Below are 12044 nucleotides of genomic sequence, written 5' to 3'. Positions count from 1 at the left end.
AATGTCACTTGGATCCAATGTGCCATTAATAAACTAACTTTTTATATCTCTTTTTCAGCCTCATACATATAAACTTATTAAGGCAAAGTTTTCATTTTCCGAAAATCAGAGTGTGTAGGTGAAGTCAGATTACTTCTACATGTAAGTAATGGTAACAATTTTTGTTATAATTAGGACCCTGAATAGAATTTTCCAGATACTGGATATTTATTGCTATACATTTTTTCCACCAATCAAATCCTCCATCATGAATTAATGACAATAGGTACAGAATTGTCATTAGATAGATAAAAATGTAATGCCTAGAAAAAGAATTTCAAGAGATAGAATCAAGTATTTTTATAACAGCTCTTAAAAACTACCTAGTCAATATTAGGAAGAAAAGTCATCTTTTCCAGTCTCCGTAAAAATGTAATGCATATTCTAAAGATTCACCAAAATGATGTTACCTGGGCTATGGCCAGGAACCTGTTTATTTAATTTTAGTTAGCAATATTTTTAATGTAAAATTATTTTGATACTGAGATATCTTTGCCTCCAGGTAGTGATCCTGAGCGAACAATTATATACTTTGACTATATTGGTCATTTTACCATACATTCCTAGTCAAATGATAGAATAGAATTAGTTTCCCAGACTTCTATAGAGTACTGAATCAAACTGAGGAACTTTTTCAATCTCTGTGTGAATGGTTAACATGAGGCATAACTTGATAAAGTCTGTGATAGAACGGGAAGCATATTACACTGAGTCTAACTTGGACTAAATGTTTCAAGACAATACAAATATAATAAAAAAGAATTGTTTTTTACTTTTTCATGGATTCTGATTACAAAAGTACCAAACATGTTTACTTCTCAATGGGAGATCTGGTTTCCATGGGGACCAAGCCAACCTCATCTGCTGTTTTGCAGACCACGCTTTGTGCACCACCTCCACTTTGGCAGAACTAAAGAGGGGCTGAACGCAGCTACCCTGGCAAGTGTGCACAGCCATCTATACAGTTTCCACTCCTTTTCCACCCCCTTTCAACAACAGAACCCAGGAGGGGGTTTCAAGGATGTGCAGCTTTCCTCCCACTTTCAAGTTGCATCACTTGTGATGCTCTTTGAAACTGGAACATTCTACATGATTGTGATAAACATCCGCCATGTGTCACAATGTTTCTTCAAGTTAAGTGTCAAATTAGCTGGCAATATAAATAGGTGCCTATTTTTTATTGTTTCAATGCCCTTATCATTGATTCTGTACAGATCAATGGTATTTCTTACACAGTTGATCAAATATCTGTTACATACTAGAATTTACCCTATTTAATATAGACATATTCATGTGTTTATCATGTGCTTATCAACAGGTTGATATATGCCAAGCCCTGGCATGAGCATGAAGGGTACAGAGATGAACAAAACAGATCTCTTGTTCTCAAGTAGCTCAGAATTCAGTGGAGAAGACTCTGTTAGAAGCATCATTTGTAAATCACTGTGGTGAATGTCATGTTAAGATTTTTGCACTGGATGATACGAGGTAATCAGAAGAAACCACCTCATCTGGAGGTCAGAGAGGGCTTCCTTAGAGGTAATACTTCGGTTTTTGCTTAAACAACGACTATAGATTAACCTTGTGAAGAAGCACCAGATCAAACTAGTAAGTAAAAGAAACAGCACCTTCTGGCTTAGGAACCAGAGACAATTCCGTGCTTTACCCAAAGCTGGAGGTAGAGAGTAACACGGGTGATCAGTTCCACTGTGAAATATTAAAAACTTTAGATTTTTATCCAAAGCCATTTAAGAGGTATAAGGAGAATACATAAAGAGGACAATTCTTCAGCCGTGTGTTTTTGAATAATTATTCTGAAGGCTATGTGGAATATGTGCTTGAAAAAATGTGGTGCTTAAGTAAGTGGCTTTGTTTGTTTAGGGCAAAACAGCTCAAATGAAATCTTCAATATCTAAAATTTAATATTTTGCTCAGTGCAATCCATGTGTTGTCATTAAAATAGATGTGTTACATTTTTCTTTTAATTTCCACTTAGCTTAAAAAAGAGAAGATATGTGGGGGAAAGACACATTAGCAAACCTGCAGATATGTAAAAAATTCTGAGAGAGTGAACTTAGTGTTTCCTGGGTCACTGGAAGAAACAACTGATGGACAAAAGATACAGGAAGCCAAGGATATTCTCAAAATTAGAATTTTAAAGCAAACTATGAAACATGTAATGAGTTTACCACTTTTAAAAGCAGAAAGGCAGAAAGCTAGATATTTGAAGGGAGTCAGATTTCTATAACAATTATTTTATAGAAATGCAAACAAAAGCCAAAAAGGTGAAATGACTTACTAAAATTCTGTCAGTGATCACTATTGCTGTTTGCTTAGAGACCTTCCCCTACCATAAAATATGCAAGATTAATACTAATGATTCTTTGCATTGTATGTGTGTCTGCGCATTTTATGCCTTTTGTAGTCTTTTCTTAGTCTAAAAGTCTGTGGTTTTTTTGAAGATGATATTCTATTTTAATAAATTCAAGATAAAATTTTAGCACATGAGTTGGAAACTTTCTGACTCCTCTCAGATTAAAATTAATATATCTGAAATTACTACATTTTCCACCATTTTACCCTTCCTACCTTTTTGTATGCCATTATCATGAGCTTATTTAATGTTTAACGTTCTGTCTAGTGAGAATTTGAGGAGAGCCTGCATTGATGAGGCACTGTTTTCATTCTAGAGGATGATATAGCCTAATAGCGTGGTCATACATCATTAGAATAGCATAAATTTCATTCCTTAGGAAATTGACTTTAAATCATTCTGCTAATTACGTACTTCAAAGTTTTATAATAAAGTAAGTAGCACCATTTAAAAAAGCATCATCAAAGATCATGAGTAGTTTAAGACAGAGTTTTAAGAAGATTCTTGGCTAATGTTGCTAGAATATTAACTGAAATGAAAAGGTAGAACATTTGTCTTTTATCCAGAATAGTAATAACTATTATTCCATTTTTTTTTAAGTTACAAAATGTGTAGACATTTGTGTGTGTGTGGGTGCCATTCAATCAGTCCTAGGCAATTGAGATGGCTAAATAACACCCATATGGTAAACAGCTTGGAACGCCCAGTATAAAGGAAAAGGTGTTGGCAGTGAATCTGTGAAGGAGGCATGATTATTTTCACTCCTAGAGGTGATGTAAACGTCCAGCCTCCAGGCTTTATTTTTTCTTTACTTTTTCTTTCTTCTTTCCTTCCCCCCGCTTATGTTATAGGCTTTAGTTGGGTTATTTATAGAATGAAATGTTTTTCAATATGAAATGCTCATTCCTATGGATCAAATAGTTGCCTTGGTGGGTGATGTGAAGCATAATCTAAATATTTAACTTCATATATTAAGAAGCAATTCCATTTCAAAGGAGATGAAAAAACACAATATATGACTTCTATCTGATAAAAAAGTTCAGGGCTTTTTTTTTTTGCATGTAAAGATGACATGTGAAGCAAAGATAATTTGATAATAGTAGTTATATTGACAGTTAACATATGTTATTTATTATCTTCTAAGGCTCTTTTAAAGTAATTTTTATATATTGTTGGATAGGTTTCACTTCACAACCATAATAAGTTCATAAAATTAGCATTATAATCACATCGATTTTGCACATGTATCAACTGAAGAACTGAGAGTTTAAATAATTTAGACCACTGGCTGGTGGGAGCAGGAATCTGCTCCATAGCCCACACTTGGAACTACAATGATATGGTGCCTTTGTTTAGTAAGATATCAATGTTTTAAAATTTCATGTAACATTTCACAAGTCGTAGTACTAGGGAAGATATTTAAGACCATCATAGTTGTAATGGATTATATAGGTTGTATGGGGGAGAGCTCAAAACTTGAAGCCGGGAAGACTGCAGCTCACATCTCCATCCTGCCGGTGGTGTGAGGTATTTAGTCACTATAAGCTTCACTTTTTTCATCAGTAAAATGACATCATTCATAGAGTCTTTTTGAGGATTAAATGAGATTATACACGCAATGTATTTAGCCAATAGTGAGCATATAGTATGTTTTAAATAAATGTGTAATCATTTTCTTCATAAAGCAAAGATCTATGTCTAAAGAAAAAAAATAAAAGATCTAGTGTCTAAAGAAAATACATTGTGATAGATGAGTCGTCTTCATTTAAGAAGAATTAAGAAGTTTCAAATATCGAATAATTTTTGAAATTTATTTTTCTGAAAAAGAAGTAAGAATTTAGAAAGCACTGTTTTACTTTTTGTATCATTTTGCAATTTACTGGTATACAGTCATCCCTTGGCATCTATGGGCGATAAGCTCCACGACCCCTTATGAATACCCCAAATCCACATTCTCAAGTCCCTTCTATGAAATGACACAGCATTTGCTTATTACCTATGTATATCCTCTCACATATTTTAAATCACCTCTAGATTATGGATAATACTACAGGGCCTAGGTATCACTTCATTTGTATGTATTCAACGTAGTTGACAATGTGCATCAAGTTTGTTTTTTAGAACTATATTTCCTATATTCTTTTACTGTAAATTTTCACCAATTAAAAGGAAATAGATTGTTAGGTAATGTTGGAGGTTTTGTTTCTTACCAGAATATATCATATCAGTCAACTTTCAAATAGCTGAATCAGACTATGGCTGCATGCCACCCAAACGGTTAGCTAAATACATGTCTTTAATATCCCAGTAATTACTGAGAGAGAGACAACCCTAAGAAAGAAGTTATACAGGCTGGACTCAGTGGCTCACACCTGCAATCCCAGTACTTTGGGAGGCAGAGCACCTGAGGCCAGGAGTTCGACACCAGCTTGGCCAATATGGTAAAACTGTGTCTCTACTAAACATACAAAAACGTAGTCGGGCAAGTGGTGGCATATGCATGTAATCTCAGCTACTCAGGAGGCTGAGACATGAGAATTACTTGACCTAGGAGGTGGACGCTGCAGTGAGCTGAGATGGTGCCACTGCACTCCAGGCCTGGGGGAAAGAGCAAGATTCTGTCAAAAGAAAGAAAGAGGAAGGAAGGAAGGAAGGAGGGAGGGACGGAGGGAGGGAGGGAGGGAAGGAAGGAAGGAGGGAAGGTAGGAAGGAGGGAGGGAGGGAAGGAAGGAAGGTAGGAAGGAAGGAATAAGGAAGGAAGGAAGGAAGAAAAAGAAAGAAAAAAAGAGAAAGAAAGAGAGAAAGAAAGAAAGAAAAGAAAAGAAAAGAAAGAAAGAAAGAAAGAAAGAAAGAAAGAAAGAAAGAAAGAAAGAAAGAAAGAAAGAAAAAGTCATACAATGAGTGTGGAATTAGCCCCTTAACAAGAGTCCTTGATGTTTGCAGATGTCCTGCAACTGTGAATTACCATCATGTTTTAAATTATGATTGCTTCCCTAGCACTCATCTGGGCTGCTATCAACAGAGGCTTATCGATTCCAGGAAATAATAAATATAGAGGCATGTGAATTATTTGGAAGCTCCAATTCTGCCTTGATGCAAATTTCTCCATAGTAAAATAATAGAGTGAAGAATTTTTAAAAAGTTCCACTGAAGCAAGTATTTTTAAATAGATTATTTCCCACAAAGAATCAGTGGGTGCTAATGTTCCCTTGTTGGCTATAAATTCACTGGGAGAGAAATTACAATTACAGCACAGTTTAACCCTATGAACTTAGATACAGAGAAGAAAAAAATAAATAAAGAAAACCCACCTTTTAAAAGACCATCTTTAAGAAAACAACAAAATTAAGAGGACCATTCACAGCAGTTTTCCGCTACTTCACTCTCCCTCCAGAAGTGGCTCTATGGTGTCTATGGATATCCTTCAAGGCATAACAGTATGCTTTTCTATTCGTGGATTTTGGGGATTGAATACGTTATCAATCAAAAGAGTCACTGTAGTTTCATTGCTTCTAGAATCTCCTGAGGCATCGTATACAGCTGCATTCAAAGAAAATGAGCTGTTATAAACTTGACCATATTCATCCCTTGGGCTCATCATGGAATTGCCCAATGAGCTGTTACAGTATTTTCCACTAATTAGTTAACCCATACATCAGGATTTCTTTCCCTCCTTTTTTTTTTTTTGCCTTGAAGTATATATACTTGTCTCAGTGTTTGCTGTGTGGCCAAAACACTCAGTCACATCACTAAACATGCCCTTTCTCATATCATTCTTCATGTAAGGGAAATAAATGCTGTACAACAATTCTCTTGCCATTTTATTGATTTTAAACCTGAGACGTTAAAAAGCAATGTGATTCAACTGGGAAACTCAGAGAGCTACATTTGACTCCCAAAGCATCCCTAATCAATGGGTGAAGATTCAAGGTTCCTTTTGGACATAATTGTACTGAAGAAAAGAAACAGAGATGCATTTTCAATAAAAGAAATTGTCATATAAGTGTTCAAGTGAATTCTTCAGAAAGTGTATTTCTGCCTTTGTGCAAATTTCTTCATAGAATAAAGAAATGAAGCATTAAAGAAAAGATTCAACAGAAGCCAAGCATTATGGATGGATTGTGTCCCCCAAGTTCATATGTTGAAGCCTTAACCCCCAATGTGACTGTCCTTTAAGGAAGCAATTAAGGTTAATGATGTCATAAGAGTTGGGCCTTGATCAGATACGACTGATGTCCTTATATGAATTGGAAGAGATACCCAGAACTCCCTCTCTCTCCTTCCCCCCACCATTCCAGCCGTGAGCATACAGAAGAAAGGCCATGTGAGGATGCACTGGGAAGGCGCTATCTGTAAATCAGGGAAAGGACTTTTACCAGTGTGCAAGCCTGACAACGCCTTGATCTTGAACTTCTGGCCTCCAGTACTGTGAAAAAATAACATTTAGATTGTTTAAGTCAGTCTACAGTATTTTGCTATGTCAGTCCTGGCAGATGAACACAAGTATCTCCAAATAGATTATTCCACAGAACAGCAAACATGGTTTTTCTAATAAAAAGAGATGGAGAGTGAGAGGTAGAAGAAATCAATAAAAATGAAGTAAGAGTCAAAATGGTTTACAGAAGTTACATTCTTGCCAGGGTAATAGTAAGAATAGGGTGTTGTATATTACTGCCTGTCTCACTCAAATCGGCAGTGAAAACAAAGTGTTGTGCTGGCACATGTCAGAGAGCTTTTCAGAATCCAGCATACTTCTCTGGTGCGTTTTAACTGCCTGCAAGGGACACCATCCTCTTCTTTCGTGCATTTCGAATGAGATGTTGTGATGGGCGGCATGAGAAAGGCCAAAAATCTCTTGGTGCATTTTGTGGCTGTTACTAGAGAAGCAACTAGAGAAGCCTTGGTGCCTAGGAGGTCACAACTCAGCAAGGGACAGTAGTTACATGATGAGTTCACACTGTTACATATGGAATGATGTTATGATTAATCTACTATCAGATGCTGAAGTGGATTTTTATGTCGAGTTAAAAACAGCATTCCAATACAATGGTAAGTGTGAAAGTTGCACAGGTGTGTAAAAGTAACATATATGATTGCTAGCATTAGATCTATATAAATGCATATCCCAATAAGATATATGTGACTTCATGGAAAAAATTCTACTATATAAAGGAGTTTAGGCATCAAATAATTTAGATGATGGTGATAATGTTTTTGATGCCCCCATTGATTATTATTGGCAAATTCAGAAAGAGTAAAATATAATTAGGTTTTGTAGTTATATATGTGTAACCCATGTGTCTTCAAATTCCCTAGCTTTTTTGGGCTACCTTTCCCTTGACTAGATACAAATGTGCTCATTTTATGGTAGATGCAACATTCATCACAGTGTTGTGCAGGATTCCTTGGGAGGAGAAGTGGTTGTTTTCCATGCCTTTTTTGCTACTCTGCATTCTCAATTCTCTCTCAACATCTCATTTCCTTCAGCTGCTATTCTATGCACATGGCTCTGGCAGCTAGTCACTATAAGTGGACAGAGGCCACTTCTGTAGTCATTAAAGTAACTAACACAAAACTTCTGCTCAAAGCAGAATTTTCATCAAATATTTGGAAGTAATAAAAGGGAGATATCAACAAAAGAGGAAGAAATTTACAAGCTGATAGTTTTATGTTGGTTACTCTTGCAGCACGGAATTTTCACTGAGCAAGTTTCTTCTTAGGCCCTGGCCTGTCCCATATTGCTGCCTTGTTTTTTCTGTCCTTTCTTCTCTCATTTCCTTTTCAAGTCTTCCAGTGTTTCACTTATGCAGCTGGAAGATAACTACCAAATCCCAATTGTTGTATTATTCACAGCAATTTAGCTCTAACACTGTTCTTATCCAGGCTAGCCCCAAAACATATTCTTTTAATTCAGTAAAATTATTTTTGGGGGATGTACAATTTTATGCATATGTGTGTGTGTGTGTATAGAACAATTCTATCACCTCAAAAACTCTCTTTTTCTATTTTTTTTATCAGTACCCCTTCCCCAATCCCTAAGTCCTGTCAATTATTGATCTATTCTCCATCACTATATGTTTTTGAGAATGTCATTTAAATGGAATCGTATTAGTCTGTTCTCACACTGCTGATAAAGACATATCCAAGACTGTGTAATTTACAAAGAAAAAGAGGTTTAATGGACTCACAGTTCCATGTAGATGGGCAGGCCTCACAATCATGGTGGAATTGAAAGGTACATCTTTCATGGTGGCAGGCAAGAGTGAATGAGAGCCAAATGAAAGGGGAAATCTCTTATAAAATTATCAGATCTTGTGAGACTTATTCACTACCATGAGAACAGTATGAAGGAAAACAGGCCCCATGATTCAATTATTTCCCACCAGTCCTTCCCACAACACATGGGAATTATGGGAGCCACAATTGAAGATGAGATATGGGTGAGAACACAGCCAGACCATATTATTCTGCCCCTGACTGCTCCCAAATCTCATGTCCTCACAATTCAAAACCAATCATGCCTTTCCAACAGTCCCCCAAAGTCTTAACTCAGTTTAGTATTAACTCAGACATCCACAGCCCAAAGTCTTATTTGAAACAAGGCAAGTCTCTTCTACCTATGAGCATGGAAAATCAAACACAAGTTAGTTGCTTCCTAGATACAGTGGGTATACAGGCATTGGGTAAACACAGCCATTCCGAATTGGAGGAATTGGCCAAAACAAAGGGCACCAAGAAAATGGAACAAAAGTTTAGGAAAGATTCAAAAATGAAAAGAGAACTAAAAAAGGAAAACTGTTAATGAAAGTAAGCGGCGAGGAAAATGAAGGAGCGGGAGTGAAATGGGAAAAGACACCAGGAAGTGATCCTGTGACTTCTTAGTCATTGAAGCTGTCCTTTGTAAATACAAATTCTTCTACCAGGAAACACTCTGGTCTCTAATCCAACTTTTCATTTCCTTTTCGTGAATGGAAACCCGAACTATTTGGAGGAGAGTATGATTTTTAAAAACGTTGAAATGGGCCGGGCGCGGTGGCTCACGCCTGTAATCCCAGCACTTTGGGAGGCCGAGGCGGGTGGATCACGAGGTCAAGAGATCGAGACCATCCTGGTCAACATGGTGAAACCCCGTCTCTACTAAAAATATAAAAAATTAGCTGGACATGGTGGAGCGTGCCTGTAGTCCCAGCTACTCAGGAGGCTGAGGCAGGAGAATTGCCTGAACCCAGGAGGCGGAGGTTGCGGTGAGCCGAGATCGCGCCATTGCACTCCAGCCTGGGTAACAAGAGTGAAACTCCGTCTCAAAAAAAAAAAAAAAAAAAAAAAAAAAAAGTTCCAGCTGCTCAGCTTCCTCGGCAGCACTTAGTATTGTCAGAATTATTTTTAAGTCATTCAAAAAGGTATGTAGTGGTATCTTATCATGGATTTCAATGGTATTTCCCTAACAGCTAATATTTTGAACAGTTTTTCAAGTGCTTGTTAGACATCTTTGGTATCTTCTTTGGTGAAATATCTGTTCAAATTTTTTGCCTATTTAAAAATTTTAAAATTGGGTTGCTTTCTTTGCAACAAGTTTTGAGATGTCTTTATAAATTTAAACTGGTCCCATCTACAATATTTTTTGAAACTTAATCTCCAAAAAACAGTGATTCTGATATTTTTCTTTATTATCATTATTTCTAAAACTTCTAGCTAACAGAAATAAACCTCCTACTTCCTAAACCTGTGTCTGTTGTGTTTATCTTTATCCTTTTACTTGGCTCTGCTTCTATCCTTAAGCTTCAATTATGTATTTTCTTTTTGGTGTCTCCAGACCTTTTTGCATAATCCATTCTTTCCTTTAATTTATACATGTTAATGTATCCATATTAATTTTTGAAAAGAGGTGAATCTATGATCCCTCTTAAATTGCTGCCTGTCTACTTTCCATTGCTACTGTGCTTCTTGGAAAACGTTCTGTATTTGCTGCCTTCTCCTGTCAGTGCCTAACCTGAACTCTTTTTTCATTATCATTCTGAAAATGTTCTCACAGTTGTCACCAGTGACCCCAGTCGCCTCTAATGGTGGCCTCTTTGTTTCATTTTATTTACCTTTGTGAAGCTATGGCATTGTTGCCCACTGCTTGTCTCTTCATAACAACATCACACACACACACACACACACACACACACACACACACACACACACATCTTTATCATTGTAGTCACAGAGAAAGGTAAAGTAATACATATTTTTGGAAGCAGATTGTTTTATTATGTTTGTTGCAAAATAGTATAGGAAGTTTCATGAAGATAAAGGATGAGGAAACAGAATTTAGCATCCACATATGATTTAACTGGGTTATTTATATAACATGAAGGACACTTGTATTCAAAGTATCTTGTTTCATTTGAGTTCTGCCTTGTTTTTGAAATATGTCAATTAATCTACTAGTCTTTTCGTGTTCCATTTTCATGATTTGTAAAATAGAGATGAAAACACTAGCTAACTCCCAGATTTTTGCAAAAATTATGTGAGATGGTAGACACAAAGGGTTTAGTAGAGTAACTGAAATATACAGTCATTAATCAACTAATTAGATTTTTAAAGCTCTTTTTTTCTCACATTTCTGTAATTAACTTTTAAAATGAATTTTAAAGACAAAGCAATTTATTCAGCTTGTATTATTCAGTATTAACACTGGAAACTTATAAAACAAATTCATGGAGCTTTGGGCACAGTTTTTCTTTTGATTGTGTATGTCTGAACCCAGAGCAGATGATCTGCGTGTGTCTCTTACTTAATTTGGTTAAATAATCTTCTTGTGTCTCTGCAGAGAACCTTTACCCAAGCCAGATATGTAGAGTTTAACCAAGTCAGTGGGATTCTGCCCTATGAATGTAATTTTACTGATTCAGAATCAGGAAGAAGTAATTCAACCATGACTTGGAGTGCTAATTAACAGCAAGATAATACAAAATGCCTCTGCTTAATTATCTTTCCTTTATTAAAAATCAGTTACTTGTAACAAATTATTACACAAGAGTTAGTGCATATAGTTTAGTTCCCAAAATTTCCCTTGATCCTTCTTTCCACATAATTCTATAAAACATTCTGCATTAACGTACGGTATTATTGATTTATTCTCTATCGTACACTATACATTAAAATACTTTCATTTTATCTTGTTTTCTTCCATAAATTCTCTTGCTCAAATAATTTAGTTGAGTGCCTTTTGCATAATCCACATCAAAGTTTTCTTTATTTTTGTTGTTGAATATCCATCTATGCTTTTATCATTTCAGTTTTGCAAAGAAACAAGGGCTATTAACCAAATTCAACTATAATGACTCTTCTTTGGACAATCTTTTGGCAATAGCAAATAAGTAAACCATGGAAAAAGAATCTATTAGAATCATTATACTTAGGAAATAACATGGTTATAGCTAATTATAATAATGTCTCTTGGTAATACCTTGATTTTTATACTGGAACACATAGTAGAAAATTGCTCAATGTTCCTACTTGCCTTTATCCACTAAAGAGGGAACGGGAACAGTTATTTCAAACTGACTTTTGTGTGCTTATGTAGTATGTGGGTATGTGGGGGTATAGAGGATGCAACCTTCTTTCTAAAAATGTTATGTGGCAT

This window comes from Sapajus apella, unplaced genomic scaffold, assembly GCF_009761245.1.
Source record: "Sapajus apella isolate SASKATOON/1434 unplaced genomic scaffold, GSC_monkey_1.0 scaffold8, whole genome shotgun sequence".
Taxonomy (NCBI): Eukaryota; Metazoa; Chordata; class Mammalia; order Primates; family Cebidae; genus Sapajus; species Sapajus apella.
The sequence above is the reverse complement of the archived record's forward strand: the minus strand, read 5'-3'. Positions refer to the sequence as shown.